This window comes from Pteropus vampyrus, unplaced genomic scaffold (genome assembly GCF_000151845.1).
Source record: "Pteropus vampyrus isolate Shadow unplaced genomic scaffold, Pvam_2.0 Scaffold83, whole genome shotgun sequence".
NCBI classification, from domain to species: domain Eukaryota; kingdom Metazoa; phylum Chordata; class Mammalia; order Chiroptera; family Pteropodidae; genus Pteropus; species Pteropus vampyrus.
In genome coordinates, this window is record NW_011888864.1 from 6,069,212 (window position 1) to 6,077,692 (window position 8,481).

Consider the following 8,481-nt stretch of genomic DNA (forward strand, 5'->3'; position numbering starts at 1 on the left):
CCCTCCCTCCCTCCAGCTCCAAGCCTGGACTTCTGGTCACACCGCCCTCTTTAACGGCGTCTCCCGCCCTCCCGCCCTGTCGGCGCCTCTATTGGCTGTCATGGCCCTGTCAATCCGGCTTCCCCGCCCCGTGGCCAGTCCACCCCTCCTTCCCTGCGCCCCCGAAGCTCCCCGCCTCTCCCGCGGCGGCGGATTGTGGCAGCCAGCTGGGCCTGCAAGCCTTCCGCTCTTCACTCGCGCGCTGAGCGCTGCGCCTCGTCGCGACCGGCAGCGGAGCTCCACGGAGCTGGGTGGCCAGCATAGCGCGGGCCCAGGCCGCTGGGTTACAGCGCCCTTGGCCGGGCGGGGAGGGAACGGCGCCCTTCCGCAGAGGCCACTGATTCCCCGCGGACCGGAGTCAATCCCGGCGATCATCGAAAGCGAGTACCCTCGAGCACGCTCGAGAACGTGGCTATTTCCAAGCCCCCGGGCAGGAGGCCCTGAGCGCCGGGACACTACAGGCCCCGGGCCCCGCCGGGAGCGCACTGCGTCTCCTAACCGGTTGGCACGCTCCCTATCGCTCTCCTCCCCACTTAGTAACTTGCTCTGTGGTCTTGAAAAACACAGGTGCAGGATGGTAAGCCTAGATAAAGCCAGACGTGCCCCTTCCTCTCACTCTCTGGACACCCAGACACCGCCCCCACCCCCACCCCGGCAGTGCTCCGCACCCGGGGCTCCACGCGCTCTGTTCCCCCTGCCGCTCGTGTCGTCCTCTGATTACAGCAGTAAACACTGGGCAGCGGCCCCTCCGAGGGAGGGGGTTGTTTGGAAGTCGTTTAAAGACAGTGTCACCCTCGGGGTAGATGCCCAGAAGCCCGAGCCGCTGCCACGATGGGGTAGGAAGTGTAGGGATGCCTGAGGCACGGGGCCAAATGAGCCTCAGGCTGGAGTTTGGCCACAGGTCAGACTCACGGCCTTTGGAGAAGAAATCTCCAAACTGGTAGGGCTTCTAGAACGTATTTATCACTCCTCCAGGAGTGGGAACGTCCCCACTACAGCGGCTCCCCGTGCGGCACGGGGCCTGGCTTTTGGTTCTGGGGCTCCGGTCCCCCCATCCCCGCCCCTGGTTGGCCGCTGCGGACATTTCCTGTCTTGCCACGGAAAGCTTATGATCCGGAGGTAACCAGAGAGGGAACTGCGGGCCCAGGGACTACGAAGGTGTGAATGGAAGGCCCGAGGCCAGAGCCTTGCTTCACCTATCTCGCGTGGAGAACTGCTTTAATTTACAAATTTCGGAGAGTTGAAATAAAATTCAAGTAATAGAAAATAATCAACATGCATTCAAAATTTCATATTGAAATTAAATTGACAAAAACGTTGGAAGACAACTTTAGCTTGCAGAGCATGGGCTCTGGCACCAGCACACGCAGCCTCTCTTGGCTTAAACGGATGTCTGAAGGTGGAACCTAGCCGCTGCCCCCTGCATAAGGGGCCCTGTGCCCTCCCGCTGTCCCCACAATCTATGCACCACCCCCTCTTCACTATGGGATGAGGAATAGGAATGAAAGCTAGGGCATCTTGTCCGAAAGCCCAGGAGTTTGCCTGGAAGCTGGAGATTCTCGCCTTCCCTGAAAGGCGGAAATGTTCCTCTTTTCCACACACCTCTCTGTATAAAAGGGAGTGGGGGAAGGCAAATGCCAAACTGACCCCCTAAGCAGACACGGACCTGAGAGGAAAAAAAGGAAAATCTCCAGTCGAAAAGGCTGCCCTGCTACTTGAATTAAAAAAATCGCCCGTGCACACAGCCTTTCACACTTGTTTACTTTATTCATCAATTGATACGGGGGGGGGGGAAGAGAATAATTGAAAAAGCTTACTCAAAAAGTATTTCCAAAAGAAATTATTTTATTAGAGTTTGGTAGTGAGAATAGCAGTTTTGCACATCCAAAATCTCCCTTCCCTTCCTTCTTTCAAGCCATCAGATTTCAAATTTTCCTCCTTTCCCACTTTCTCGCCCCCTCCTCACTCCTCTGTCCCTCTCCGTGCACCATTCTCTCCTTTCGCTTTGATTCCTCTTTTGCAGCGCCCGCGTTTCGGATTGGCACGGCTGGGTGCTCGTTCGCTCTGGATCCCGGGGCCCGCACGCGGCCGGATGGTGAGGCAGACGCCTTAATTCCCGCGAGAGACCCCGCAGGCTGGGCCCTCCTGGCTATTCTTTCCCGGCTCCAGTTCTCCTCTCTCTGCAGGACACAGAGGAGCTGAGCCAAGTTCAAAGTCACGTCGCTGTCCCCTCTTAAAAGTGCTTTATTTCTCTACAAACCGCAAAGCCCCTTTTCCTCAGGTTTTTTTTTTTTTTTGGAAGGAAAGGGAAAAGAGAGCGCTCGAGCAAGAAAGCTAAGGGGGTGGGGTGGGGAACCTGCAAAGGCTTTCAAAGTCATTGCCTCAAATGTAGATTTGGTTTCCCTGACCGAAGGAAAAAAAGCGGCCAAGCTCCGCTCTGCACCATGTGAATGAATTCAGTTTTTCAACAGGTTTCTGGAAGGGCCCGCTGTGGCAGTGTCAGATCCGCGGGACCCACAACTGTCTTCATCCGGCAAATATGTCCCCTCTGTAAGTTTTCCAAAATTGTTCATTGGAGCTTTTATGGAGCTTGTGCCAGGCTGGCGAGACTGTTTTTGTTTGTTTGTTTGTTTGTTTTGTTTTGTTTTTCTGAATGTGGATGTCCCTGCATGGCGGGTTCCTGGGCGCCCGGGCTGGCGTCCTTTTCCCAAGTGGAGGGAATGGCAGTGCGACAGAGAATTAGGATTGTCTTCAAAATACAGAAAATCCCATCAAACACCCAGGCACTCATTCACTGAGCACCTTGTTGTGTTTGCGGGCCTCTGTGAACGGTTGACTGAGTTCTTTTGTATTATGATGAGTATTTTGTGTGTATATACACATAAAAAAAAAACAATGTATATATACACACAACACATTCACACACCCATAGGGATATCTTCCAGGAGAAGCTAAAAACAATCAAGCAAACAAAACCAACCTTTAAATTGGAAAGCAGAAACACTCGGTGGCTATACCATTCAAACTTTTCATTTCCCTCTAAATGAAAGGGATGAGTAGGGGGGGAAGAGATGAGAGAAACAAATGTGGAATCAGCTGTCTGTATACTCCAGACCAAAAAAAAAAAAAAAAAAAAGGATTTCACAGGATTTCAGCACCATCCTCTGTATCACAGACTCATAAATTCAACAAGATCATCAACAGGATATTAAGTTGCAGGTCACCTTTGATTCAGCCCTCTCAGCCACTCCTGGGCTAGGTGACCCCTGACCCATGGAGGACCACATGTGTGGTGGGGGAGCCCCCTCCGTAAAACCTACCTAAAACAAAAGTTCTTTGTCAGAGCTTTAGAGAAGTGTAATGTAAAAGAAGGGGGAAATCTGTAATATAAAAGAAGGGGAAATCGTGAAAAATCTTGGCCAATGTTGTAACCTTTAAATGCCATTTTTAAGAAGGGGGAGGTTGAATGGAGGTGGGGAAGTATCATAGGGTAAGGCCTTCTCCTGTCTGCTAAAAACTTTTCCTACAGTTAAAATTTACTGTTCTGTAACTGGGCTTATAAAAAGTCTCTATATAAAATATATGCTCACCAGCCGGTTAGTGATAGGGATGCAAACGTTTGTGTATTTGTCATTAGGGACTCAGAAAAAAAAAATAGATGCCAGTGTTTCCATGTGACAGTGTGGTTTTGCAAAAGGAAGAAAACTAATTGTCCTTACTTTGTCTCCTCTTTCCTGATGGGAGTGTTTCTACTGCTGCAGAACAAAACAAAAACAAACCAAAAAAACAGGATACATTAGCTTACATGAATGTGTTTAATTATTTTGAGGACTGCTATTTTTGGGGTTTTCGGGCAAACTATATTCAGGGAAGTTGAATACCAGTGACAGGAAAGCATCTTTCTAATAAACTGCAGTATTATTGCAATACACTTTGTAATACAATTTATGCTGTCATTCATAAATAACAATGCCATATGTCAACCATATTGCTTACACAAGTAAATCCGTCAATGTGTCATTATTTGATTTATCTCAACAGCTTCTTCAAATATTGAAGTATAGACATTGGAAGGGGTGTGAAGTGAGAGACAACTACTCACAAAATTTGAGATTAAAAAAAATCCACCGTACCACCTCTGCTCCTCCTTTATTCCCCATCCAAAAAAACATCCTACAGGATAAAGAAGGGGAAAAGAACACATCCTGGAGCCAATAAAAATAATGTTGGGTGGTTATATGAACCATGAACGTACAAGGGAGTTTTGTGGTTCCTGTTTTGACCTTATTAGCATATTTTAGAACACGATGATTAGGCATTTCTCAAGAAATTACCAACCCTAATGATCAAATGTGGGTCAAAGGCCAGTCTCCAAATACCCCCATCTCTGAGAGTAAATGTGATTGATAACCAAATGAGAATATTTGATGACCGGCCAATTTTATTCTGCTTATTTTATAGTAATGGGAGAGTAAAGAGACCCAAAAATTCTCAAAGGTTTTTAACCACTAAAAACAGGTGGACACATCCAGTTCTTGGCTATCCAAAACAAACCCCAAACCCAAAGAATCCAAAGTTTCAGTCATGGCCACACGGTCTCAATCTTCTGCTTAAACAAACAAACAAACAAACAAACAACCTCATTAAGTCCATGTACATGGCACAGGGATCGTAAATTTTAGTAAAAGCACATTTTTGGTTACTCTTAGCCCCACACGTATCAGTGAAGCCTGAAGATTCAGCTCGAACTCAGAGAAAAGGAAGAGAGGCAATACTCATAGAGGCGCTCAGAGGGCTGCGGCGCTTCAGAGCACTCAGGGCCCCTGGGCCGAGTGGAGGCTCCCACGGGCTTAGAACGCTAGTGGTGAGAGCGGAGATCTTGTCCCTGGAGAGTGCAGGCGGGGCAGGCAGCTTGGAACCTTACTGCCTAGACTCCTGGCGAGTCTGATTTGGGAAGCCCTAGAACCCAAAGTCCTCATCACTTCTGGCTGAGACAAAACTCAAATAAAATGCAGCTTTGCGGGACCCTTTGCTCACCTCACCTCTGCTTTAGAGAGTTCTCGAGTGTATCCCCCTTTTTTCAGTGTCTGCTAACAACCCTCCCCCTCTTAGTTCAGCACACACTGGCACCCTTCGGCTAAGCTTCAAGTCTTTGGATCTCTTGGGTAACTCGGGGCACCGTGTTCGCCCTTGAACCCGCCTCTGACGTGGCCCAAATGGCACTAGGCGCTCTAAATACGCTGAGCACCCACACCTTCTGCAAGGAGGCCGCCCTCGCGAAAACCACCCAGGACCGGTGAGCTGTAAAACAGTTGCAAGGGCAATAAAAGGCAGCTGGGTGGGTCCCCCAGCTCCTTTCTTGTCTACCTCACTGTCCCCGGCTTACCCCCTCCCCCCGCCTGCAGAAACAATCAAACAAAGGCTCAAAAGCCAGGAAATGTCCAATTCACTTCCTTTAGAGTTTATTAATTGCCCACACCCATCACAAGGAAACTTGGCTCTGTTCAGTGACAAACGGAGGGCACCGGGAAGCCGCAGACCCCCTCCACGCAGCGGGAAGCCGTTAGAGCCAGCCTGGGCATCTCCAGAGAACGGTCCTGTCGCCTCAACGCAGCTGAGAGCGGTGTGGCAGCCGAGTTCGGGCCAGCTCGGCGTTTACTGTACCTCCCAGCTTCCTCACGCCTTTGTTTGGCACTGGGAGGAGGTTGGGATTTGGGGTGCAACGGTGAAGTCTGGAAATTGATGCTCCCCCAAGAGCACCTGTTGACCCTAGAAAGGGCATTTCCATGCATTGCCACGTTGCTGCCCCTACACGAGCACCTCCGTTGCAAAAGCGCAGACAAGGGCATGAGTTTTCAGGATCGGCTCTGACGACCTGCACCATCGCGGTAATATAGGGCTAAATCCAGAGAAGGAAAACTGGCATAACGACTTCTATAGTCCCTGTTTTGTTTTTTGTTTGTTTTGTTTTTTTAACTAGTATTATTTTCTTCAGTGCCCTGGAAATTGTTGGTGTTTACTTAGGAAGTGTGACACAGTTACTGGGTCCTTAGAAACTCCGCATGTTAACGGGTTTTGATTTGGCTCCCAAATGGCTTGAAAAAGAAACAGTGCACCTGGGGTCAGGCGGGTCATCACAATAACAAAAACCGCGTCTACAAAATAAAAAGCTCTTTTAAAAAGAAAGGCAATCCCGGAAATCCACTGCGAGCCTTCCTGATGACCGTCTAGCTAGGCCTATTCTCAAGTTTAATTGGCAGGCGGTTTATTGGCGCCTTATTGGTGTTGATTGAATTTTGCTCCCAGTTCTTTCTTTTAAGAATTAGCATCTCAAGTCGATTTACCTGAGTCAATTATCTTTTTAGGGTCTGGGTTTGGTCATAAATTTGCAAATTTTATTAAACGCACTTTGTAAATATCCCTCTTCCCAGTTGCCACCCAAATCTCTATTATTTCCTAAGAAAGTTTTTCCTTTTTTCAAGGCTTCCATAAAAAGAAATTGATCAGGGAGCTATATTTGAATTAAGACATATTAAATCGATGACAGATACATATCATGCTGTGTTTAACAAGAGTTGTACAAGGAGGCGGGTTCCAGATTCCGCACGGCTCTGCTGCACCATTATTCACATTTTTACAGCCTTTCCTTCATGCCTTCACTCATTAAACCACTAAATTTCAGCAATTCAATAAAACAAAGCAGTTATAATTTTGAAGAAAAGCTATTTTAAAAGGAGTGGAGGTACCCATTTTATTGCACAATAAAAATGCTCAACGGTCCATATTAGAGGCTAGATTGTGTTTATGTTCTTCTTTCTTCATTCTTTGTGTCTTGTTTTTACTTATAACCTGCAGCATTGAATGCAAAGCTGCCGTTAAGGAAGTATTGCCACTCATTGCCAAGGAATTCAAATAAAGGGAACTCATTTGAGATGTTCTGAGAGGAAATGAAGATGGTGGTGACAATTCCAAATATGCTGCTTTCTCCATAAACCATTCATAGAGATGGCTCAGTTCTCGGTCCACCTTTGCCTGGTTGACTTGAGATGTTTTAAGTCTTTGAAAAGAAAATTGTGAAAGGACTTGAGCTCTTCAAATACAGATGTGAATTTTGTCACTTGTTTGTTAAAATTTTTTCGTTGTGTTTGCACTCATGCCTTTCTTATTTCCCAGTATTTGAATTTCATTGAAACTTAAAGCCCCATTTGATTGTAGTATTTTCTTGGTTTGGTTGTCAGTTTTATAAGAGAAATGTCTTTCTCCAGGTTCACAGGGAAGTTCCCTGTTAAACATTATTCACTTCAATGTAAATGGGGCTATCAAATCAGCCCTTTTGAAAACATTTCTTACCTCTTTCCAGGACCATCTCCCAGATGATGGCTTTATGCAGTTTATTTTTACTTGGTCCGAAAAGGAATTAACATATTTTATGGTATCCCAAAAGAAAAAAAAAATCACATTTTAGTCATTATCACTTTTTAACAAATAATTATTCGCAGGTCAGCAAAATAGAAATTAAAACCCCCAACTTTAAATTTGGGCATCTTGAAACATCACAAAATTTTAAGACACTTTATTTTTAAAAGCTGATATGACACTTTCAGACAGTAAGAACTGCAAAGTTTGGTGGATGCCCCATTTCTCTACCCTCCTGAAAAGTGATGCAGGAACCTATTTCTCTTTATAAACTTATCTGAATACAAATCACTGGAAAGATATGGGGTCTGCTGTTTTTAAAAGCCAGTTTTTATGGTTTTAAAGTAAGACATCTCTCCTGCTAGATCAGTTTATTAGAAAATGATAACAAAATTATTCTATTCATAAATAGCGAAGACATTGCTTGATATTAAAATAATTATTTTCTTATATCTGTTCTAATTTGTCATCCTTTTGAAGAAACTGAGGCATACATGTGGAGTGCGTTTTGGATCGGGAGGAGAAATTCTGCTTAAAGGATAGTTAGCCGCTTTCCTCCGGAGAGATGCTGTTTGGCCTGCCCTGCCACTGTATCTACCAGAGGCAAAAGTTAGAATCGCAGACCAATGCTCCCACCCCACTCGCTCCGTAGATCTAATTGGAAGTGGCAGATCTAGAACCGATGAGCAGTGAGATTACACTTTGAGCCAACTCCTTTGAGCATGTTGAAAAGGACTCCATGAGCTAAAAAGTCGAGGTAAAACGGTTCCTTTTGGGAAAGATTTATTTTGACTTTACTTGTTTTGCAGAGTCAAATCGCTCAAATTGTTTTTTTAGCCAATAGTACTTTAATATCCATCCTCATTCCGTCTTCTGTCTGTGAACCCTACGTGAGCATTTGGCAGATTGGGTGTCTTTCTTAAATAAGAAGTTTCTAGCGTCATCTCTACCAGTACGATGATGGGCGAACATCTGTTCACCCTTCTCTTTCAGAGGACAGCCCAGGGCTCTTCCAATGGAGGAAGT